We start from the raw sequence: 26,807 nt of genomic DNA on the forward strand, positions 1-26,807 counted from the left end.
GAAAAACCAAAACAACGTCCACCCGGAACAATATATAAAGCTAAACGAACGGTTCACTGGGTACTTATCCGTACGAAAAACCCTATTGATTTACCTGTTTTTACAAGGAATTAAATGTGAAAAAAATATTTCTACATCCCATGGCCTTTCCCAACCATTTAAATTTTTCTCTTACAGGTCTAACACTTCTGAAAAACCAATACAACGCCCACCCGGAAGAATATATAAAGATAAACGAACCGTTCACTGGGTACTTATCCGTATGAAAATCCCTATCGATTTTCCTGTTTTTACAAGGAAGTAAAATGTGAAAAAATATTTCTACATCCCATGGCCTTTCCCAACCATTTAAATTTTTCTCTTACAGGTCTAACACTTCCGAAAAAACAATACAACGCCCACCCGGAACAATATATAAAGCTATATGAACCGTTCACTGGGCACTTATCCGTACGAAAATCCCTATTGATTTACCTGTTTTTACAAGGAAATAAAATGTGAAAAAAATATTTCTACATCCCATGGCCTTTCCCAACCATTTAAATTTTTCTCTTACAGGTCTAACGCTTCCGAAAAACCAATACAACGCCCACCCGGAACAATATATAAAGCTAAATGAACCGTTCACTGGGTACATATCCGTACGAAAATCCCTATTGATTTTCCTGTTTTTACAAGGAAGTAAAATGTGAAAAAAATAATTCTACATCCCATGGCCTTTCCCAACCATTTACATTTTTCTCTTACAGGTCTAACACTTCCAAAAAACCTATACAACACCCACCCGGAACAATATATAAAGCTAAACGAACCGTTCACTGGGTACTTATCCGTACGAAAATCCCTATTGATTTACCTGTTTTTAAAAGGAAATAAAATGTGAAAAAAATATTTCTACATCCCATGGCCTTTCCCAACCATTTAAATTTTTCTCTTACAGGTCTAACACTTCCGAAAAACCAATACAACGCCCACCCGGAACAATATATAAAGCTAAACGAACGGTTCACTGGGTACTTATCCGTACGAAAAACCCTATTGATTTACCTGTTTTTACAAGGAAGTAAATGTGAAAAAAATATTTCTACATCCCATGGCCTTTCCCAAACATTTAAATTTTTCTCTTACAGGTCTAACACTTCAGAAAAACCAATACAACGCCCACCCGGAAGAATATATTAAGATAAACGAACCGTTCACTGGGTACTTATCCGTACGAAAATCCCTATCGATTTTCCTGTTTTTACAAGGAAGTAAAATGTGAAAAAAATATTTCTACATCCCATGGCCTTTTCCAACCATTTAAATTTTTCTCTTACAGGTCTAACACTTCCGAAAAACCAAAACAACGCCCACCCGGAACAATATATAAACCTAAACGAACCGTTCACTGGGCACTTATCCGTACGAAAAACCCTATTGATTTACCTGTTTTTACAAGGAAATAAAATGTGAAAAAAATATTTCTACATCCCATGGCCTTTCCCAACCATTTAAATTTTTCTCTTACAGGTCTAACGCTTCCGAAAAACCAATACAACGCCCACCCGGAACAATATATAAAGCTAAATGAACCGTTCACTGGGTACATATCCGTACGAAAATCCCTATTGATTTTCCTGTTTTTACAAGGAAGTAAAATGTGAAAAAAATATTTCTACATCCCATGGCCTTTCCCAACCATTTAAATTTTTCTCTTACAGGTCTAACACTTCCGAAAAACCAATACAACGCCCACCCGGAACAATATATAAAGCTAAGCGAACCGTTCACTGGGTACTTATCCGTACGAAAATCCCTATTGATTTACCTGTTTTTAAAAGGAAGTAAAATGTGAAAAAAATATTTCTACATCCCATGGCCTTTCCCAACCTTTTAAATTTTTCTCTTACAGGTCTAACACTTCCGAAAAACCAATACAACGCCCACCCGGAACAATATATAAAGCTAAACGAACGGTTCACTGGGTACTTATCCGTACGAAAAACCCTATTGATTTACCTGTTTTTACAAGGAAGTAAATGTGAAAAAAATATTTCTACATCCCATGGCCTTTCCCAACCATTTAAATTTTTCTCTTACAGGTCTAACACTTCCGAAAAACCAATACAACGCCCACCCGGAAGAATATATAAAGATAAACGAACCGTTCACTATGTACTTATCCATACGAAAATCCCTATTGATTTACCTGTTTTTAAACGGAAGTAAAATGTGAAAAAAATATTTCTACATCCCATGGCCTTTTCCAACCATTTAAATTTTTCTCTTACAGGTCTAACACTTCCGAAAAACCAAAACAACGCCCACCCGGAACAATATATAAAGCTAAACGAACCGTTCACTGGGCACTTATCCGTACGAAAAACCCTATTGATTTACCTGTTTTTACAAGGAAATAAAATGTGAAAAAAATATTTCTACATCCCATGGCCTTTCCCAACCATTTAAATTTTTCTCTTACAGGTCTAACGCTTCCGAAAAACCAATACAACGCCCACCCGGAACAATATATAAAGCTAAATGAACCGTTCACTGGGTACATATCCGTACGAAAATCCCTATTGATTTTCCTGTTTTTACAAGGAAGTAAAATGTGAAAAAAATATTTCTACATCCCATGGCCTTTCCCAACCATTTAAATTTTTCTCTTACAGGTCTAACACTTCCGAAAAACCAATACAACGCCCACCCGGAACAATATATAAAGCTAAGCGAACCGTTCACTGGGTACTTATCCGTACGAAAATCCCTATTGATTTACCTGTTTTTAAAAGGAAGTAAAATGTGAAAAAAATATTTCTACATCCCATGGCCTTTCCCAACCTTTTAAATTTTTCTCTTACAGGTCTAACACTTCCGAAAAACCAATACAACGCCCACCCGGAACAGTATATAAAGCTAAACGAACGGTTCACTGGGTACTTATCCGTACGAAAAACCCTATTGATTTACCTGTTTTTACAAGGAAGTAAATGTGAAAAAAATATTTCTACATCCCATGGCCTTTCCCAACCATTTAAATTTTTCTCTTACAGGTCTAACACTTCCGAAAAACCAATACAACGCCCACCCGGAAGAATATATAAAGATAAACGAACCGTTCACTATGTACTTATCCATACGAAAATCCCTATTGATTTACCTGTTTTTAAACGGAAGTAAAATGTGAAAAAAATATTTCTACATCCCATGGCCTTTTCCAACCATTTAAATTTTTCTCTTACAGGTCTAACACTTCCGAAAAACCAAAACAACGCCCACCCGGAACAATATATAAAGCTATATGAACCGTTCACTGGGCACTTATCTGTACGAAAATCCCTATTGATTTACCTGTTTTTAAAAGGAAATAAAATGTGAAAAAAATATTTCTACATCCCATGGCCTTTCCCAACCATTTAAATTTTTCTCTTACAGGTCTAACACTTCCGAAAAACCAATACAACGCCCACCCGGAACAATATATAAAGCTAAACGAACGGTTCACTGGGTACATATCCGTACGAAAATCCCTATTGATTTTCCTGTTTTTACAAGGAAGTAAAATGTGAAAAAAATATTTCTACATCCCATGGCCTTTCCCAACCATTTAAATTTTTCTCTTACAGGTCTAACACTTCCGAAAAACCAATACAATGCCCACCCGGAACAATATATAAAGATAAACGAACCGTTCATTGGGTACTTATCCGTACGAAAATCCCTATTGATTTACCTGTTTTTAAAAGGAAATAAAATGTGAAAAAAATATTTCTACATCCCATGGCCTTTCCCAACCATTTAAATTTTTCTCTTACAGGTCTAACACTTCTGAAAAACCAATACAACGCCCACCCGGAACAATATATAAAGCTAAACGAACCGTTCACTGGGTACTTATCCGTACGAAAAACCCTATTGATTTACCAGTTTTTACAAGGAAGTAAATGTGAAAAAAATATTTCTACATCCCATGGCCTTTCCCAACCATTTAAATTTTTCTCTTACAGGTCTAACACTTCCGAAAATCCAATACAACGCCCACCCGGAAGAATATATAAAGATAAACGAACCGTTCACTAGGTACTTATCCGTCCGAAAATCCCTATCGATTTTCCTGTTTTTACAAGGAAGTAAAATGTGAAAAAAATATTTCTACATCCCATGGCCTTTCCCAACCATTTAAATTTTTCTCTTACAGGTCTAACACTTGCGAAAAACCAATACAACGCCCACCCGGAACAATATATAAAGCTAAACGAACCGTTCATTGGGTACTTATCCGTACGAAAATCCCTATTGATTTACCTGTTTTTAAAAGGAAATAAAATGTGAAAAAAATATTTCTACATCCCATGGCCTTTCCCAAGCATTTAAATTTTTCTCTTACAGGTCTAACACTTCCGAAAAACCAATACAACACCCACCCGGAACAATATATAAAGCTAAACGAACCGTTCACTGGGTACTTATCCGTATGAAAAACCCTATTGATTTACCTGTTTTTACAAGGAAGTAAATGTGAAAAAAATATTTCTACATCCCATGGCCTTTCCCAACCCTTTAAATTTTTCTCTTACAAGTCTAACACTTCCGAAAATCGAATACAACGCCCACCCGGAAGAATATATAAAGATAAACGAACCGTTCACTAGCTACTTATCCGTACGAAAATCCCTATAGATTTTCCTGTTTTTACAAGGAAGTAAAATGTGAAAAAAATATTTCTACATCCCATGGCCTTTCCCAACCATTGAAATTTTTCTCTTACAGGTCTAACACTTCCGAAAAACCAATACAACGCCCACCCGGAACAATATATAAAGCTAAACGAACGGTTCACTGGGTACTTATCCGTACGAAAAACCCTATTGATTTACCTGTTTTTACAAGGAAGTAAATGTGAAAAAAATATTTCTACATCCCATGGCCTTTCCCAACCATTTAAATTTTTCTCTTACAGGTCTAACACTTCCGAAAAACCAATACAACGCCCACCCGGAAGAATATATAAAGCTAAACGAACGGTTCACTGGGTACATATCCGTACGAAAATCCCTATTGATTTTCCTGTTTTTACAAGGAAGTAAAATGTGAAAAAAATATTTCTACATCCCATGGCCTTTCCCAACCATTTAAATTTTTCTCTTACAGGTCTAACACTTCCGAAAAACCAATACAATGCCCACCCGGAACAATATATAAAGATAAACGAACCGTTCATTGGGTACTTATCCGTACGAAAATCCCTATTGATTTACCTGTTTTTAAAAGGAAATAAAATGTGAAAAAAATATTTCTACATCCCATGGCCTTTCCCAACCATTTAAATTTTTCTCTTACAGGTCTAACACTTCTGAAAAACCAATACAACGCCCACCCGGAACAATATATAAAGCTAAACGAACCGTTCAATGGGTACTTATCCGTACGAAAAACCCTATTGATTTACCAGTTTTTACAAGGAAGTAAATGTGAAAAAAATATTTCTACATCCCATGGCCTTTCCCAACCATTTAAATTTTTCTCTTACAGGTCTAACACTTCCGAAAATCCAATACAACGCCCACCCGGAAGAATATATAAAGATAAACGAACCGTTCACTAGGTACTTATCCGTCCGAAAATCCCTATCGATTTTCCTGTTTTTACAAGGAAGTAAAATGTGAAAAAAATATTTCTACATCCCATGGCCTTTCCCAACCATTTAAATTTTTCTCTTACAGGTCTAACACTTGCGAAAAACCAATACAACGCCCACCCGGAACAATATATAAAGCTAAACGAACCGTTCATTGGGTACTTATCCGTACGAAAATCCCTATTGATTTACCTGTTTTTAAAAGGAAATAAAATGTGAAAAAAATATTTCTACATCCCATGGCCTTTCCCAACCATTTAAATTTTTCTCTTACAGGTCTAACACTTCCGAAAAACCAATACAACACCCACCCGGAACAATATATAAAGCTAAACGAACCGTTCACTGGGTACTTATCCGTATGAAAAACCCTATTGATTTACCTGTTTTTACAAGGAAGTAAATGTGAAAAAAATATTTCTACATCCCATGGCCTTTCCCAACCCTTTAAATTTTTCTCTTACAAGTCTAACACTTCCGAAAATCGAATACAACGCCCACCCGGAAGAATATATAAAGATAAACGAACCGTTCACTAGCTACTTATCCGTACGAAAATCCCTATAGATTTTCCTGTTTTTACAAGGAAGTAAAATGTGAAAAAAATATTTCTACATCCCATGGCCTTTCCCAACCATTGAAATTTTTCTCTTACAGGTCTAACACTTCCGAAAAACCAAAACAACGCCCACCCGGAACAATATATAAAGCTAAACGAACCGTTAACTGGGCACTTATCCGTACGAAAATCCCTATCGTTTTACCTGTATTTACAAGGAAATAAAATGTGAAAAAAATATTTCTACATACCATGGCCTTTCCCAACCATTTAAATTTTTCTCTTACAGGTCTAACACTTCCGAAAAACCAATACAATGCCCACCCGGAACAATATATAAAGCTAAACGAACCGTTCACTGGGTACTTATCCGTACGAAAATCACTATTGATTTACCTGTTTTTAAACGGAAATAAAATGTGAAAAAAATATTTCTATATCTCATGGCCTTTCCCAACCATTTAAATTTTTCTCTTACAGGTCTAACACTTCCGAAAAACCAATACAACGCCCACCCGGAACAATATATAAAGCTAAACGAACCGTTCACTTTGTACTTATCCGTACGAAAATCCCTATCGATTTTCCTGTTTTTACAAGGAAATAAAATGTGAAAAAAATATTTCTACATCCCATGGCCTTTCCCAACCATATAAATTTTTCTCTTACATGTCTAACACTTCCGAAAAACCAAAACAACGCCCACCCGGAACAATATATAAAGCTAAACGAACCGTTCACTGGGTACTTATCCGTACGAAAATCACTATTGATTTACCTGTTTATAAACGGAAATAAAATGTGAAAAAAATATTTCTATATCTCATGGCCTTTCCCAACCATTTAAATTTTTCTCTTACAGGTCTAACACTTCCGAAAAACCAATACAACGCCCACCCGGAACAATATATAAAGCTAAACGAACCGTTCACTTTGTACTTATCCGTACGAAAATCCCTATCGATTTTCCTGTTTTTACAAGGAAATAAAATGTGAAAAAAATATTTCTACATCCCATGGCCTTTCCCAACCATTTAAATTTTTCTCTTACATGTCTAACACTTCCGAAAAACCAAAACAACGCCCACCCGGAACAATATATAAAGCTAAACGAACCGTTCACTGGGCACTTATCTGTACGAAAAACCCTATTGATTTACCTGTTTTTACAAGGAAATAAAATGTGAAAAAAATATTTCTACATCCCATGGCCTTTCCCAACCATTTAAATTTTTCTCTTATAGGTCTAACACTTCTGAAAAACCAAAACAACGCCCACCCGGAACAATATATAAAGCTAAACGAACCGTTCACTGGGCACTTATCCGTACGAAAAACCCTATTGATTTACCTGTTTTTACAAGGAAATAAAATGTGAAAAAAATATTTCTACATCCCATGGCCTTTCCCAACCGTTTAAATTCTTCTCTTACAGGTCTAACACATCCGAAAAACCAATACAACGCCCACCCGGAACAATATATAAAGCTAAAGGAACCGTTCACTGGGCACTTATCCGTACGAAAAACCCTATTGATTTTCCTGTTTTTACAAGGAAGTAAAATGTGAAAAAAATATTTCTACATCCCATGGCCTTTCCCAACCATTTAAATTTTTCTCTTACAGGTCTAACACTTCCGAAAAACCAATACAACGCCCACCCGGAACAATATATAAAGCTAAACGAACCGTTCACTGGGCACTTATCCGTACGAAAAACCCTATTGATTTACCTGTTTTTACAAGGAAATAAAATGTGAAAAAAATATTTCTACATCCCATGGCCTTTCCCAACCATTTAAATTTTTCTCTTACAGGTCTAACACTTCTGAAAAACAAAAACAACGCCCACCCGGAACAATATATAAAGCTAAACGAACCGTTCACTGGGCACTTATCCGTACGAAAAACCCTATTGATTTACCTGTTTTTACAAGGAAATAAAATGTGAAAAAAATATTTCTACATCCCATGGCCTTTCCCAACCATTTAAATTCTTCTCTTACAGGTCTAACACATCCGAAAAACCAATACAACGCCCACCCGGAACAATATATAAAGCTAAACGAACCGTTCACTGGGCACTTATCCGTACGAAAATCCCTATTGATTTACCTGTTTTTACAAGGAAATAAAATGTGAAAAAATATTTCTACATCCCATGGCCTTTCCCAACCATTTAAATTTTTCTCTTACAGGTCTAACACTTCCGAAAAACCAATACAACGCCCACCCGGAACAATATATAAAGCTAAACGAACCGTTCACTGGGTACTTATCCGTACGAAAAACCCTATTGATTTACCTGTTTTTAAACGGAACTAAAATGTGAAAAAAATATTTCTATATCTCATGGCCTTTCCCAACCATTTAAATTTTTCTCTTGCAGGTCTAACACTTCCGAAAAACCAATACAACGCCCACCCGGAACAATATATAAAGCTAAACGAACCGTTCACTGGGTACTTATCCGTACGAAAATCCCTATCGATTTTCCTGTTTTTACAAGGAAATAAAATGTGAAAAAAATATTTCTACATCCCATGGCCTTTCCCAACCATTTAAATTTTTCTCTTACAGGTCTAACACTTCCGAAAAACCAAAACAACGCCCACCCGGAACAATATATAAAGCTAAACGAACCGTTCACTGGGCACTTATCCGTACGAAAAACCCTATTGATTTACCTGTTTTTACAAGGAAATAAAATGTGAAAAAAATATTTCTACATCCCATGGCCTTTCCCAACCATTTAAATTCTTCTCTTACAGGTCTAACGCTTCCGAAAAACCAATACAACGCCCACCCGGAACAATATATAAAGCTAAACGAATCGTTCACTGGGTACATATCCGTACGAAAATCCCTATTGATTTTCCTGTTTTTACAAGGAAGTAAAATGTGAAAAAAATATTTCTACATCCCGACTTCCGGTTGAGCTACTAACGAGGTAGGACGCAGGGCGGCTCTCTCTCTACTCAGGATTATAACATTAACAGCTGAGACTTTTATCTTAATTGAGTCAGCACAGTGATATGTTTTTAGGAGCTCCGTCTTCTGCTTTGGAATTTTAACTATTTGTTTCGGCTAGCTGAGTACAAAGATAAGGACTCCCTACCGAGACCTTCCTACCTCTCGTTCTCGCTTTCCACCCCACCCACGTATGCCGTAAAACCTTGCAAAACCTCTATAGAAAATATTTCTGGAAGCTTAGTCTGGAAGTCTGGAAGTTTGAATGCCGGAAGATATTAGTAGTTGCTGATTTGTAGTAGGATATTTTACTTTAATGAGCACTGCAATGGGTGGAAGTAAGAGGAGAAGAGACGCAGAGGGGGATAGCAAAGAGGAGGAGGTGGTTTTGCCAGCTAGCAAACAAAAGAAAATTGATGATTTTTTTAAAAAGAAAGGATCCACAGCATTTAACGTGCCAGTCCCAAATCACTATTCAACTTTGTCAGTAAGACAAGACAACTCCAGCGGACCACAGCCCCAAATTGAGAGGAAGATTGGGAATGAGAAGCCCGAAATCAGCTATGAGGAGATAAGCTCTGAGGAGACTGGAGCCAGCTTAATAGCAAGATATGCAACTCTGACCGCAAGTACTGTATCGAGTATTTTTGATATGGTAGGAGATATCAAAAAGGATTTGAGAGATCTCTCTCTAAAAATTGAACCATTAATAAATGTGGTACAGTCAATACAAGGAAGTAATGCCCAGCACTTCACTAAGCCATTAGAGAGGAAGCCTGGAAGTATTGGTTGGTCAACAGCTCAGACTACCCAACCACTGTCTCATACCCAGAAGCTTATTCTCCAAAAAGAAAAAATTTGCCTGACAGTCTGCCCACAAGGAGGATTCCTACCACCATGGGCCCCACTAAGAATAGCAATAAGACATCTGAGCAACATCTTAAGGAGACCACTATATTCCATCAACCTGATTGCAACGGAGTTGCTAAACAGCCCGAAACAAACAACGAAAGTAGTATTAACTTTTAGTTCTGCAGCTATTCCTAGGCTGTTGATGAGGCAGAAGGAAAGGCTAAATAGGATGGGACTGTTCCCTTGTAGGGTATTTAAGAACAATGATATCATGCCTCTTTTAATCTATAAACATCAGCTGAAAGAAGAATCAGTTCTGAAACATATCCCAGCAGCTTTGAATAAAAATTTATCAGAACAGACACTGACTAATCAAAGTAAAAATAATGGACAAAAAGAGACAGAGAGTGGGACATTTTATCTGGAAAACTCGATAGAAGAAGATCTTTTAAAGTCTTTTGGAAAACTGCCCAAGGTTGAACAGGATGTAATAACATCACGCTTGAAGGATCTTGGGGCTAAGTTAGAAGAAGTAGCGACCAGCGTAAATAGAATGGAAACGGCCTATACAACCCCTTATGAAAATGTTAGTACAGTGATGGAATCAGCTCAGCCCATTGATGTGAATCTGGATGTGCCTTCCATACATAAGAACACCAGTGACTGTGTTGGACAACTACCCCAGATGTTGCCTAATAATAATTCGCCACAGAAACATCAACACATCATGGGGAGCGAATCTTTGCCACCAAAGAATGGATGTGTTTTCAATGATCAAGATGGTCAACTGGATCTTATCACTTTGGACTGACTAGATAAACAAGAACTGAGGGAAGAGGTTGTGGGAGGGCAGGACCTTACCTTGATATCATGGAACACCAGAGGTTGGATTATTAGGAAAACTGATCCACAAGTCTCCAAGTTTCTTAACTCCTTTGATGTTATCATGGTTCAGGAGACATGGCTTCTAGATTCCCCATATTTACCTGGCTATGAGTCATTTGATCTTCCAGCACAGGCTTCTTTGCATGGTAGGGCAAAAGGGGGGCTAGCCATTTTAGTGTCCACTCAGCTAACGATAAAATCAGAATCATTGTCTAATTTTGGACAGCTAGCCATGGCTGTGATCTTGTCATTCCAACAGATGAAATACTTGCTTGTAAATGTATATTTTCCCCCAGGGGGAACAAAAGCAGAAGTGGAGACTACCTGGGAGGGCTTTGAGAATTATGTAAGTCAACTAATGCATGCTCATCCCTTTGCTTTTTTTATACTTGGAGGAGATTTTAACGCTAGGATGGGTTATGATGATTGTGCCCTATATGCTGGCTATAATTTACATGTACCTGAAATTGACATACCTGAGCCTTTACTCGCAAGAGTGTTCAAAGACACCAAATACAACTATGCTGGACTTATGCTGGCTCAGATGGCACATAGATTGGATTTAGTTATTTTAAATGGTGCAGCAATTGAGGACCATCCAGCTGAGTTTACATTTTGGGCTGGGGATAAAATGAGTACAATTGATTATATAATTGTCTCTAAAAATCTGATACAAGGTCTGAGGTCATTTGAGGTTTCATCCTTCTATGATAGTGACCATTTGCCCTTAGTAATATCTTGTACTCTTCCATTTAATCGGCTTCGGTTAACCCAGTGCTTTGAGGGTCTTGCAGCTGATGAGAACTGTCTACCAAGAATTAAATGGAACATCAAGACAGACAAAATAATTAATGATCTGTTTAGCCTAACATCTTTTATTAACAATACAAAAGAATTTCTCTCTAACTCTGAAAGCACCTCAATCCTAAACAGGTACGAAAGCTTGATTGAGGTCTTTCAGGATGCATTATCTAATGCTATGCAAGGTAAAAATAAGCAGACAAACAGCCACAACAATACTTGGTTCGATGGAGAATGTAGAGCCATAAAACGGGCCCTAAGAGATAAATACATATATTATAGAACCGATCCCTCTGATGTTATAGGAAATGAGATCAAGCAATTAAAACAGAAGTATAAAAGTGTGATAGTTGTTAAAAAGAAGAAGGCTGCTAGAGAAGCCTGGGAACAAATCAGGCAAGCTGTTCTCGATAAAAACTCATCTTGGTTCTGGAAACTAGTGTCTGATTGTAAAGTAAAATCAGTTTCAGCTTCAACCATCCCACCGGGAATATGGGAAGCACATTATAAGGCGCTATACTCTTCATTAGAGATAAAGCTAATTCAGGCAACAGATGTGGGAGAGCTGACCAGGATACCGGAATGGCCACAAGTTAATCACTCTGAAGTCAGGAAGCTCATTGGTACCCTTAAATCAGGGAAAGCCCCTGGCTATGATTTAGTACCTCCTGAACTAATTAGAAGGAACATAGAATGGTGGGTGCCAGTATTGGCTAAGTTGTTTACAACAATTGATAGAACAGGTATCCTTCCAAAAGGTTGGGAAGTAGCAGTGGTGGTACCCATATACAAGAGAGGAAATAGGAAGGAACCCCAAAACTACAGACCAATAAGCCTCCTCAGCACCATAAGTAAGCTCTATGCTAGGCACCTATGCTGGAAATATAGAGACTGGCTAGAAGAAGAGAACATCCTAGCAGAGGAACAAGGAGGCTTTAGGGAAGGACATTCCACACTGGATCATTGTATGCTGGTAGATCACCTAATAGCTAAATACTCCTCAAAGAAATCAACCTCCCTTTATATCTCATTTATTGATTTTAAATCTGCATTTGACTCTATTCCAAGAGATCTGTTATGGGCCAAATTAGGCAGGACCTCCATAGACAGGAGGCTACTTGTGCTTATTAAAAAACTACATGAAAATACTGCCATAAGAGTTAAATGTAGCCCTCAAGGACATCTCACAGATTTAATCAAGACAACAAAGGGAGTTAAGCAGGGATGCATATTGGCCCCCCTTCTATTTAATTACTTTATTAATGACATAGGCAGCTATCTCAAAAACCCAAATTTCCATCCTCCAAAAATCAGTGGAAAACACATTTCATTTTTGCTTTATGCCGATGATCTAGCCTTATTCTCTAGGACTCCCATAGGAATGAGAAGAGCTTTGAGTGCCTTAAACTTGTACTGCCAAGCAAACTACCTTGAAGTGAACCACAATAAAACTCAGGTGATGGTTTGTGGAAAGAGGCCAAAAACTCACATTTGGAGAATAAATGGGACCCTGATAGAGCAAGTAAAACAATACAAATATTTGGGAGTCATAATTCAGGCCACACAAGCTAGAACTGCACATATAAATTATATCTCATCAAATGCGCAGAAAAGCTCAAGTGCAATTCAGAAATTTTTTTGGCAAAAAGGTGGAAGATGCATACAAGCGGCCATCAACATCTTTAAGGCCAAAGCTCTTGCACAACTAACCTATGGGGCCCCAATAAGCATCTCTGGTAATCTATCTAACCTAGAGAAGGTCCAGTCTAAATTTCTGAGAACTATTCTCCAATTGCCAACTAACATCTCCAACATCGCAATTAGGATAGAGACTGGAATGGTTAATGTTCAGACTAGGCTCTGGATGGCAACCCTTATGTTCTGGCTTAAACTGGTATTTCGGCAGAGGGGTCTTATCAGCCTCCTACTGACAGATTCATTTGTCGCACCCTGGTTAAAAGCACTACTAGAGAAGCTGTGCTCCTATGGTCTGTCCTATCAATTTATTCTGGGCCTGGGACATGACAAAGCGAAAGAACTAATAAGGAACAGAGTAATAGATGTAGAAAGACAGCATGATATCAATAAGATATTAGACCCACTTTTTGGGAAAGACCTTCTTAACAAGGCTGTCTCAATGCCATATTTAACTGATCTTCTAAATTCTGAACAAAGAAGATCTTTTACTCTTCTCCGCTATAATGCCCTCCCTTCCGCTTTCCTTGAAGGAAAGTTCAAGGGGCTACCGATAGAAGCACGTAAGTGTGTCTGTGGCGAAGGTCAAATAGAGACAGCCGAACATGTCCTATTTGAGTGCAGGCTCTATCGTCACCTCCGTATAAATACACTGGCCTCATTGCTCGCAGAATGCCCCAGAGGTTTGAGGAAACAGCGCCTTAAGCTACTACTTTCAGACACAAATAAAGATCTAACAAAAATTATTGCTAGATTTGCTTGGGTAGCTATAAAAATAAGGCAGAGCTGGACCAACTCTGTTCCCTAGTGCTTTTATATTGGATCCATATACAACTGTTCTTATTTCTTAGTTTTTACCCATTTATAATTGATGTTATATTTGTAATTTTATGTTTTTTACTGGCTGGTCTATGACCGTAAATAAAATTGATTGATTTCTACATCCCATGGCCTTTCCCAACCATTTAAATTTTTCTCTTACAGGTCTAACTCTTCCGAAAAACCAATACAACGCCCACCCGGAACAATATATAAAGCTAAACGAACCGTTCACTGGGTACTTATCCGTACGAAAATCACTATTGATTTACCTGTTTTTAAACGGAACTAAAATGTGAAAAAAATATTTCTATATCTCATGGCCTTTCCCAACCATTTAAATTTTTCTCTTACAGGTCTAACACTTCCGAAAAACCAATACAACGCCCACCCGGAACAATATATAAAGCTAAACGAACCGTTCACTGGGTACATATCCGTACGAAAATCCCTATTGATTTTCCTGTTTTTACAAGGAAGTAAAATGTGAAAAAAATATTTCTACATCCCATGGCCTTTCCCAACCATTTTAATTTTTCTCTTACAGGTCTAACACTTCCGAAAAACCAATACCACGCCCACCCGGAACAATATATAAAGCTAAACGAACCGTTCACTGGTTACTTATCCTTACGAAAATCCCTATTGATTTACCTGTTTTTAAAAGGAAATAAAATGTGAAAAAAATATTTCTACATCCCATGGCCTTTCCCAACCATTTAAATTTTTCTCTTACAGGTCTAACACTTCCGAAAAACCAATACAACGCCCACCCGGAACAATATATAAAGCTAAACGAACCGTTCACTGGGTACTTATCCGTACGAAAAACCCTATTGATTTACCTGTTTTTACAAGGAAGTAAATGTGAAAAAAATATTTCTACATCCCATGGCCTTTCCCAACCATTTAAATTTTTCTCTTACAAGTCTAACACTTCCGAAAATCGAATACAACGCCCACCCGGAAGAATATATAAAGATAAACGAACCGTTCACTAGCTACTTATCCGTACGAAAATCCCTATCGATTTTCCTGTTTTTACAAGGAAGTAAAATGTGAAAAAAATATTTCTACATCCCATGGCCTTTCCCAACCATTGAAATTTTTCTCTTACAGGTCTAACACTTCCGAAAAACCAAAACAACGCCCACCCGGAACAATATATAAAGCTAAACGAACCGTTAACTGGGCACTTATCCGTACGAAAATCCCTATCGTTTTACCTGTATTTACAAGGAAATAAAATGTGAAAAAAATATTTCTACATACCATGGCCTTTCCCAACCATTTAAATTTTTCTCTTACAGGTCTAACACTTCCGAAAAACCAAAACAACGCCCACCCGGAACAATATATAAAGCTAAACGAACCGTTCACTGGGTACTTATCCGTACGAAAATCCCGATCGATTTTCCTGTGTTTACAAGGAAGTAAAATGTGAAAAAAATATTTCTACATCCCATGGCCTTTCCCAACCATTTAAATTTTTCTCTTACAGGTCTAACACTTCCGAAAAACCAATACAACGCCCACCCGGAACAATATATAAAGCTAAACGAACCGTTCACTGGGTACTTATCCGTACGAAAATCACTATTGATTTACCTGTTTTTAAACGGAACTAAAATGTGAAAAAAATATTTCTATATCTCATGGCCTTTCCCAACCATTTAAATTTTTCTCTTACAGGTCTAACACTTCCGAAAAACCAATACAACGCCCACCCGGAACAATATATAAAGCTAAACGAACCGTTCACTGGGTACTTATCCGTACGAAAATCCCTATCGATTTTCTTGTTTTTACAAGGAAATAAAATGTGAAAAAAATATTTCTACATCCCATGGCCTTTCCCAACCATTTAAATTTTTCTCTTACAGGTCTAACACTTCCGAAAAACCAAAACAACGCCCACCCGGAACAATATATAAAGCTAAACGAACCGTTCACTGGGCACTTATCCGTACGAAAAACCCTATTGATTTACCTGTTTTTACAAGGAAATAAAATGTGAAAAAAATATTTCTACATCCCATGGCCTTTCCCAACCATTTAAATTTTTCTCTTACAGGTCTAACACTTCCGAAAAACCAATACAACGCCCACCCGGAACAATATATAAAGCTAAACGAACCGTTCACTGGGCACTTATCCGTACGAAAAACCCTATTGATTTACCTGTTTTTACAAGGAAATAAAATGTGAAAAAAATATTTCTACATCCCATGGCCTTTCCCAACCATTTAAATTTTTCTCTTACAGGTCTAACACTTCCGAAAAACCAGTACCACGCCCACCCGGAACAATATATAAAGCTAAACGAACCGTTCACTGGGTACTTATCCGTACGAAAATCCCTATTGATTTACCTGTTTTTAAAAGGAAATAAAATGTGAAAAAAATATTTCTACATCCCATGGCCTTTCCCAACCATTTAAATTTTTCTCTTACAGGTCTAACACTTCCGAAAAACCAATACAACGCCCACCCGGAACAATATATAAAGCTAAACGAACCGTTCACTGGGTACTTATCCGTACGAAAAACCCTATTGATTTACCTGTTTTTACAAGGAAGTAAATGTGAAAAAAATATTTCTACATCCCATGGCCTTTCCCAACCATTTAAATTTTTCTCTTACAAGTCTAACACTTCCGAAAATCGAATACAACGCCCACCCGGAAGAATATATAAAGATAAACGAACCGTTCACTGGGTACTTATCCGTACGAAAATCCCTATTGATTTTCCTGTTTTTAAAAGGAAATAAAATGTGAAAAAAATATTTCTACATCCCATGGCCTTTCCCATCCATTTAAATTTTTCTCTTACAGGTCTAACACTTCCGAAAAACCAATACAACGCCCACCCGGAACAATATATAAAGCTAAACGAACCGTTCACTGGGTACTTATCCGTACGAAAAACCCTATTGATTTACCTGTTTTTACAAGGAAGTAAATGTGAAAAAAATATTTCTACATCCCATGGCCTTTCCCAACCATTTAAATTTTTCTCTTACAGGTCTAACACTTCCGAAAATCCAATACAACGCCCACCCGGAAGAATATATAAAGATAAACGAACCGTTCACTAGCTACTTATCCGTACGAAAATCCCTATCGATTTTCCTGTTTTTACAAGGAAGTAAAATGTGAAAAAAATATTTCTACATCCCATGGCCTTTCCCAACCATTTAAATTCTTCTCTTACAGGTCAAACACATCCGAAAAACCAATACAACGCCCACCCGGAAGAATATATAAAGCTAAATGAACCGTTCACTGGGTACATATCCGTACGAAAATCCCTATTGATTTTCCTGTTTTTACAAGGAAGTAAAATGTGAAAAAAATATTTCTACATCCCATGGCCTTTCCCAACCATTTAAATTTTTCTCTTACAGGTCTAACACTTCCGAAAAACCAATACCACGCCCACCCGGAACAATATATAAAGCTAAACGAACCGTTCACTGGGTACTTATCCGTACGAAAATCCCTATTGATTTTCCTGTTTTAAAAAGGAAATAAAATGTGAAAAAAATATTTCTACATCCCATGGCCTTTCCCATCCATTTAAATTTTTCTCTTACAGGTCTAACACTTCCGAAAAACCAATACAACGCCCACCCGGAACAATATATAAAGCTCAACGAACCGTTCACTGGGTACTTATCCGTACGAAAAACCCTATTGATTTACCTGTTTTTACAAGGAAGTAAATGTGAAAAAAATATTTCTACATCCCATGGCCTTTCCCAACCATTTAAATTTTTCTCTTACAGGTCTAACACTTCCGAAAATCCAATACAACGCCCACCCGGAAGAATATATAAAGATAAACGAACCGTTCACTAGGTACTTATCCGTCCGAAAATCCCTATCGATTTTCCTGTTTTTACAAGGAAGTAAAATGTGAAAAAAATATTTCTACATCCCATGGCCTTTCCCAACCATTTAAATTTTTCTCTTACAGGTCTAACACTTCCGAAAAACCAATACAACGCCCACCCGGAACAATATATAAAGCTAAACGAACCGTTCACTGGGTACTTATCCGTACGAAAATCACTATTGATTTACCTGTTTTTAAACGGAACTAAAATGTGAAAAAAATATTTCTATATCTCATGGCCTTTCCCAACCATTTAAATTTTTCTCTTACAGGTCTAACACTTCTGAAAAACCAATACAACGCCCACCCGGAACAATATATAAAGCTAAACGAACCGTTCACTGGGTACTTATCCGTACGAAAATCCCTATCGATTTTCTTGTTTTTACAAGGAAATAAAATGTGAAAAAAATATTTCTACATCCCATGGCCTTTCCCAACCATTTAAATTTTTCTCTTACAGGTCTAACACTTCCGAAAAACCAAAACAACGCCCACCCGGAACAATATATAAAGCTAAACGAACCGTTCACTGGGCACTTATCCGTACGAAAAACCCTATTGATTTACCTGTTTTTACAAGGAAATAAAATGTGAAAAAAATATTTCTACATCCCATGGCCTTTCCCAACCATTTAAATTTTTCTCTTACAGGTCTAACACTTCCGAAAAACCAATACAACGCCCACCCGGAACAATATATAAAGCTAAACGAACCGTTCACTGGGCACTTATCCGTACGAAAAACCCTATTGATTTACCTGTTTTTACAAGGAAATAAAATGTGAAAAAAATATTTCTACATCCCATGGCCATTCCCAACCATTTAAATTCTTCTCTTACAGGTCTAACACATCCGAAAAACCAATACAACGCCCACCCGGAACAATATATAAAGCTAAACGGACCGTTCACTGGGTACTTATCCGTACGAAAATCCCTATTGATTTACCTGTTTTTAAAAGGAAATAAAATGTGAAAAAAATATTTCTACATCCCATGGCCTTTCCCAACCATTTAAATTTTTCTCTTACAGGTCTAACACTTCCGAAAAACCAATACAACGCCCACCCGGAACAATATATAAAGCTAAACGAACCGTTCACTGGGTACTTATACGTACGAAAAACCCTATTGATTTACCTGTTTTTAAACGGAACTAAAATGTGAAAAAAATATTTCTATATCTCATGGCCTTTCCCAACCATTTAAATTTTTCTCTTACAGGTCTAACACTTCCGAAAAACCAATACAACGCCCACCCGGAACAATATATAAAGCTAAACGAACCGTTCACTTTGTACTTATCCGTACGAAAATCCCTATCGATTTTCCTGTTTTTACAAGGAAATAAAATGTGAAAAAAATATTTCTACATCCCATGGCCTTTCCCAACCATTTAAATTTTTCTCTTACAGGTCTAACACTTCCGAAAAACCAAAACAACGCCCACCCAGAACAATATATAAAGCTAAACGAACCGTTCACTGGGCACTTATCCGTACGAAAAACCCTATTGATTTACCTGTTTTTACAAGGAAATAAAATGTGAAAAAAATATTTCTACATCCCATGGCCTTTCCCAACCCTTTAAATTTTTCTCTTACAGGTCTAACACTTCTGAAAAACCAAAACAACGCCCACCCGGAACAATATATAAAGCTAAACGAACCGTTCACTGGGCACTTATCCGTACGAAAAACCCTATTGATTTACCTGTTTTTACAAGGAAATAAAATGTGAAAAAAATATTTCTACATCCCATGGCCTTTCCCAACCATTTAAATTTTTCTCTTGCAGGTCTAACACTTCCGAAAAACCAAAACAATGCCCACCCGGAACAATATATAAAGCTAAACGAACGTTCATTGGGCACTTATCCGTACGAAAAACCCTATTGATTTACCTGTTTTTACAAGGAAATAAAATGTGAAAAAAATATTTCTACATCCCATGGCCTTTCCCAACCATTTAAATTCTTCTCTTACAGGTCAAACACATCCGAAAAACCAATACAACGCCCACCCGGAACAATATATAAAGCTAAATGAACCGTTCACTGGGTACATATCCGTACGAAAATCCCTATTGATTTTCCTGTTTTTACAAGGAAGTAAAATGTGAAAAAAATATTTCTACATCCCATGGCCTTTCCCAACCATTTAAATTTTTCTCTTACAGGTCTAACACTTCCGAAAAACCAATACCACGCCCACCCGGAACAATATATAAAGCTAAACGAACCGTTCACTGGGTACTTATCCGTACGAAAATCCCTATTGATTTTCCTGTTTTAAAAAGGAAATAAAATGTGAAAAAAATATTTCTACATCCCATGGCCTTTCCCATCCATTTAAATTTTTCTCTTACAGGTCTAACACTTCCGAAAAACCAATACAACGCCCACCCGGAACAATATATAAAGCTCAATGAACCGTTCACTGGGTACTTATCCGTACGAAAAACCCTATTGATTTACCTGTTTTTACAAGGAAGTAAATGTGAAAAAAATATTTCTACATCCCATGGCCTTTCCCAACCATTTAAATTTTTCTCTTACAGGTCTAACACTTCCGAAAATCCAATACAACGCCCACCCGGAAGAATATATAAAGATAAACGAACCGTTCACTAGGTACTTATCCGTCCGAAAATCCCTATCGATTTTCCTGTATTTACAAGGAAGTAAAATGTGAAAAAAATATTTCTACATCCCATGGCCTTTCCCAACCATTTAAATTTTTCTCTTACAGGTCTAACACTTCCGAAAAACCAATACAACGCCCACCCGGAACAATATATAAAGCTAAACGAACCGTTCACTGGGTACTTATCCGTACGAAAATCACTATTGATTTACCTGTTTTTAAACGGAACTAAAATGTGAAAAAAATATTTCTATATCTCATGGCCTTTCCCAACCATTTAAATTTTTCTCTTACAGGTCTAACACTTCTGAAAAACCAATACAACGCCCACCCGGAACAATATATAAAGCTAAACGAACCGTTCACTGGGTACTTATCCGTACGAAAATCCCTATCGATTTTCTTGTTTTTACAAGGAAATAAAATGTGAAAAAAATATTTCTACATCCCATGGCCTTTCCCAACCATTTAAATTTTTCTCTTACAGGTCTAACACTTCCGAAAAACCAATACAACGCCCACCCGGAACAATATATAAAGCTAAACGAACCGTTCACTGGGCACTTATCCGTACGAAAAACCCTATTGATTTACCTGTTTTTACAAGGAAATAAAATGTGAAAAAAATATTTCTACATCCCATGGCCTTTCCCAACCATTTAAATTCTTCTCTTACAGGTCTAACACATCCGAAAAACCAATACAACGCCCACCCAGAACAATATATAAAGCTAAACGAACCGTTCACTGGGTACTTATCCGTACGAAAATCCCTATTGATTTACCTGTTTTTAAAAGGAAATAAAATGTGAAAAAAATATTTCTACATCCCATGGCCTTTCCCAACCATTTAAATTTTTCTCTTACAGGTCTAACACTTCCGAAAATCCAATACAACGCCCACCCGGAAGAATATATAAAGATAAACGAACCGTTCACTAGGTACTTATCCGTCCGAAAATCCCTATCGATTTTCCTGTTTTTACAAGGAAGTAAAATGTGAAAAAAATATTTCTACATCCCATGGCCTTTCCCAACCATTTAAATTTTTCTCTTACAGGTCTAACACTTCCGAAAAACCAATACAACGCCCACCCGGAACAATATATAAAGCTAAACGAACCGTTCACTGGGTACTTATCCGTACGAAAATCACTATTGATTTACCTGTTTTTAAACGGAACTAAAATGTGAAAAAAATATTTCTATATCTCATGGCCTTTCCCAACCATTTAAATTTTTCTCTTACAGGTCTAACACTTCTGAAAAACCAATACAACGCCCACCCGGAACAATATATAAAGCTAAACGAACCGTTCACTGGGTACTTATCCGTACGAAAATCCCTATCGATTTTCTTGTTTTTACAAGGAAATAAAATGTGAAAAAAATATTTCTACATCCCATGGCCTTTCCCAACCATTTAAATTTTTCTCTTACAGGTCTAACACTTCCGAAAAACCAAAACAACGCCCACCCGGAACAATATATAAAGCTAAACGAACCGTTCACTGGGCACTTATCCGTACGAAAAACCCTATTGATTTACCTGTTTTTACAAGGAAATAAAATGTGAAAAAAATATTTCTACATCCCATGGCCTTTCCCAACCATTTAAATTTTTCTCTTACAGGTCTAACACTTCCGAAAAACCAATACAACGCCCACCCGGAACAATATATAAAGCTAAACGAACCGTTCACTGGGCACTTATCCGTACGAAAAACCCTATTGATTTACCTGTTTTTACAAGGAAATAAAATGTGAAAAAAATATTTCTACATCCCATGGCCTTTCCCAACCATTTAAATTCTTCTCTTACAGGTCTAACACATCCGAAAAACCAATACAACGCCCACCCGGAACAATATATAAAGCTAAACGAACCGTTCACTGGGTACTTATCCGTACGAAAATCCCTATTGATTTACCTGTTTTTAAAAGGAAATAAAATGTGAAAAAAATATTTCTACATCCCATGGCCTTTCCCAACCATTTAAATTTTTCTCTTACAGGTCTAACACTTCCGAAAATCCAATACAACGCCCACCCGGAAGAATATATAAAGATAAACGAACCGTTCACTAGGTACTTATCCGTCCGAAAATCCCTATCGATTTTCCTGTTTTTACAAGGAAGTAAAATGTGAAAAAAATATTTCTACATCCCATGGCCTTTCCCAACCATTTAAATTTTTCTCTTACAGGTCTAACACTTCCGAAAAACCAATACAACGCCCACCCGGAACAATATATAAAGCTAAACGAACCGTTCACTGGGTACTTATCCGTACGAAAATCACTATTGATTTACCTGTTTTTAAACGGAACTAAAATGTGAAAAAAATATTTCTATATCTCATGGCCTTTCCCAACCATTTAAATTTTTCTCTTACAGGTCTAACACTTCTGAAAAACCAATACAACGCCCACCCGGAACAATATATAAAGCTAAACGAACCGTTCACTGGGTACTTATCCGTACGAAAATCCCTATCGATTTTCTTGTTTTTACAAGGAAATAAAATGTGAAAAAAATATTTCTACATCCCATGGCCTTTCCCAACCATTTAAATTTTTCTCTTACAGGTCTAACACTTCCGAAAAACCAAAACAACGCCCACCCGGAACAATATATAAAGCTAAACGAACCGTTCACTGGGCACTTATCCGTACGAAAAACCCTATTGATTTACCTGTTTTTACAAGGAAATAAAATGTGAAAAAAATATTTCTACATCCCATGGCCTTTCCCAACCATTTAAATTTTTCTCTTACAGGTCTAACACTTCCGAAAAACCAATACAACGCCCACCCGGAACAATATATAAAGCTAAACGAACCGTTCACTGGGCACTTATCCGTACGAAAAACCCTATTGATTTACCTGTTTTTACAAGGAAATAAAATGTGAAAAAATTATTTCTACATCCCATGGCCTTTCCCAACCATTTAAATTCTTCTCTTACAGGTCTAACACATCCGAAAAACCAATACAACGCCCACCCGGAACAATATATAAAGCTAAACGAACCGTTCACTGGGTACTTATCCGTACGAAAATCCCTATTGATTTACCTGTTTTTAAAAGGAAATAAAATGTGAAAAAAATATTTCTACATCCCATGGCCTTTCCCAACCATTTAAATTTTTCTCTTACAGGTCTAACACTTCCGAAAAACCAATACAACGCCCACCCGGAACAATATATAAAGCTAAACGAACCGTTCACTGGGTACTTATACGTACGAAAAACCCTATTGATTTACCTGTTTTTAAACGGAACTAAAATGTGAAAAAAATATTTCTATATCTCATGGCCTTTCCCAACCATTTAAATTTTTCTCTTACAGGTCTAACACTTCCGAAAAACCAATACAACGCCCACCCGGAACAATATATAAAGCTAAACGAACCGTTCGCTGGGTACTTATCCGTACGAAAATCCCTATCGATTTTCCTGTTTTTACAAGGAAATAAAATGTGAAAAAAATATTTCTACATCCCATGGCCTTTCTCAACCATTTAAATTTTTCTCTTACAGGTCTAACACTTCCGAAAAACCAATACAACGCCCACCCGGAACAATATATAAAGCTAAACGAACCGTTCACTGGGCACTTATCCGTACGAAAAACCCTATTGATTTACCTGTTTTTACAAGGAAATAAAATGTGAAAAAAATATTTCTACATCCCATGGCCTTTCCCAACCATTTAAATTCTTCTCATACAGGTCTAACACATCCGAAAAACCAATACAACGCCCACCCGGAACAATATATAAAGCTAAACGAACCGTTCACTGGGTACATATCCGTACGAAAATCCCTATAGATTTTCCTGTTTTTACAAGGAAGTAAAATGTGAAAAAAATATTTCTACATCCCATGGCCTTTCCCAACCATTTAAATTTTTCTCTTACAGGTCTAACACTTCCGAAAAACCAATACCACGCCCACCCGGAACAATATATAAAGCTAAACGAACCGTTCACTGGGTACTTATCCGTACGAAAATCCCTATTGATTTACCTGTTTTTAAAAGGAAATAAAATGTGAAAAAAATATTTCTACATCCCATGGCCTTTCCCAACCATTTAAATATTTCTCTTACAGGTCTAACACTTCCGAAAAACCAATACAACGCCCACCCGGAACAATATATAAAGCTAAACGAACCGTTCTCTGGGTACTTATCCGTACGAAAAACCCTATTGATTTTCCTGTTTTTACAAGGAAGTAAATGTGAAAAAAATATTTCTACATCCCATGGCCTTTCCCAAACATTTAAATTTTTCTCTTACAGGTCTAACACTTGCGATAAACCAATACAACGCCCACCCGGAACAATATATAAAGCTTAATGAATCGTTCACTGGGTACATATCCGTACGAAAATCCCTATTGATTTTCCTGTTTTTACAAGGAAGTAAAATGTGAAAAAAATAATTCTACATCCCAAGGCCTTTCCCAACCATTTAGATTTTTCTCTTACAGGTCTAACACTTCCAAAAAACCAATACAACGCCCACCCGGAACAATATATAAAGCTAAACGAACGGTTCACTGGGTACTTATCCGTACGAAAAACCCTATTGATTTACCTGTTTTTACAAAAAGTAAATGTGAAAAAAATATTTCTACATCCCATGGCCTTTCCCAAACATTTAAATTTTTCTCTTACAGGTCTAACACTTCAGAAAAACCAATACAACGCCCACCCGGAAGAATATATTAAGATAAACGAACCGTTCACTGGGTACTTATCCGTACGAAAATCCCTATCGATTTTCCTGTTTTTACAAGGAAGTAAAATGTGAAAAAAATATTTCTACATCCCATGGCCTTTTCCAACCATTTAAATTTTTCTCTTACAGGTCTAACACTTCCGAAAAACCAAAACAACGCCCACCCGGAACAATATATAAAGCTAAACGAACCGTTCACCGGGTACTTATCCGTACGAAAAACCCTATTGATTTACCTGTTTTTACAAGGAAGTAAATGTGAAAAGGATATTTCTACATCCCATGGCCTTTCCCAACCATTTAAATTTTTCTCTTACAGGTCTAACACTTCCGAAAATCCAATACAACGCCACCCCGAAGAATATATAAAGATAAAGGAACCGTTCACTAGCTACTTATCCGTACGAAAATCCCTATCGATTTTCCTGTTTTTACAAGGAAGTAAAATGTGAAAAAAATATTTCTACATCCCATGGCCTTTCCCAACCATTGAAATTTTTCTCTTACACGTCTAACACTTCCGAAAAACCAAAACAACGCCCACCCGGAACAATATATAAAGCTAAACGAACCGTTAACTGGGCACTTATCCGTACGATAATCCCTATCGTTTTACCTGTATTTACAAGGAAATAAAATGTGAAAAAAATATTTCTATATCTCATGGCCTTTCCCAACCATTTAAATTTTTCTCTTACAGGTCTAACACTTCCGAAAAACCAATACAACGCCCACCCGGAAGAATATATAAAGCTAAACGAACCGTTCACTGGGTACTTATCCGTACGAAAATCCCTATCGATTTTCCTGTTTTTACAAGGAAATAAAATGTGAAAAAAACATTTCTACATCCCATGACCTTTCCCAACCATTTAAATTTTTCTCTTACAGGTCTAACACTTCCGAAAAACCAAAACAACGCCCACCCGGAACAATATATAAAGCTAAACGAACCGTTCACTGGGCACTTATCCGTACGAAAAACCCTATTGATTTACCTGTTTTTACAAGGAAATAAAATGTGAAAAAAATATTTCTACATCCCATGGCCTTTCCCAACCATTTAAATTTTTCTCTTACAGGTCTAACACTTCCGAAAAACCAAAACAATGCCCACCCGGAACAATATATAAAGCTAAACGAACGTTCACTGGGCACTTATCCGTACGAAAAACCCTATTGATTTTCCTGTTTTTACAAGGAAATAAAATGTGAAAAAAATATTTCTACATCCCATGGCCTTTCCCAACCATTTAAATTTTTCTCTTACAGGTCTAACACTTCCAAAAAACCAAAACAACGCCCAC

This window comes from Paroedura picta, unplaced genomic scaffold, assembly GCF_049243985.1.
Source record: "Paroedura picta isolate Pp20150507F unplaced genomic scaffold, Ppicta_v3.0 Ppicta_v3_sca19, whole genome shotgun sequence".
Taxonomy (NCBI): Eukaryota; Metazoa; Chordata; class Lepidosauria; order Squamata; family Gekkonidae; genus Paroedura; species Paroedura picta.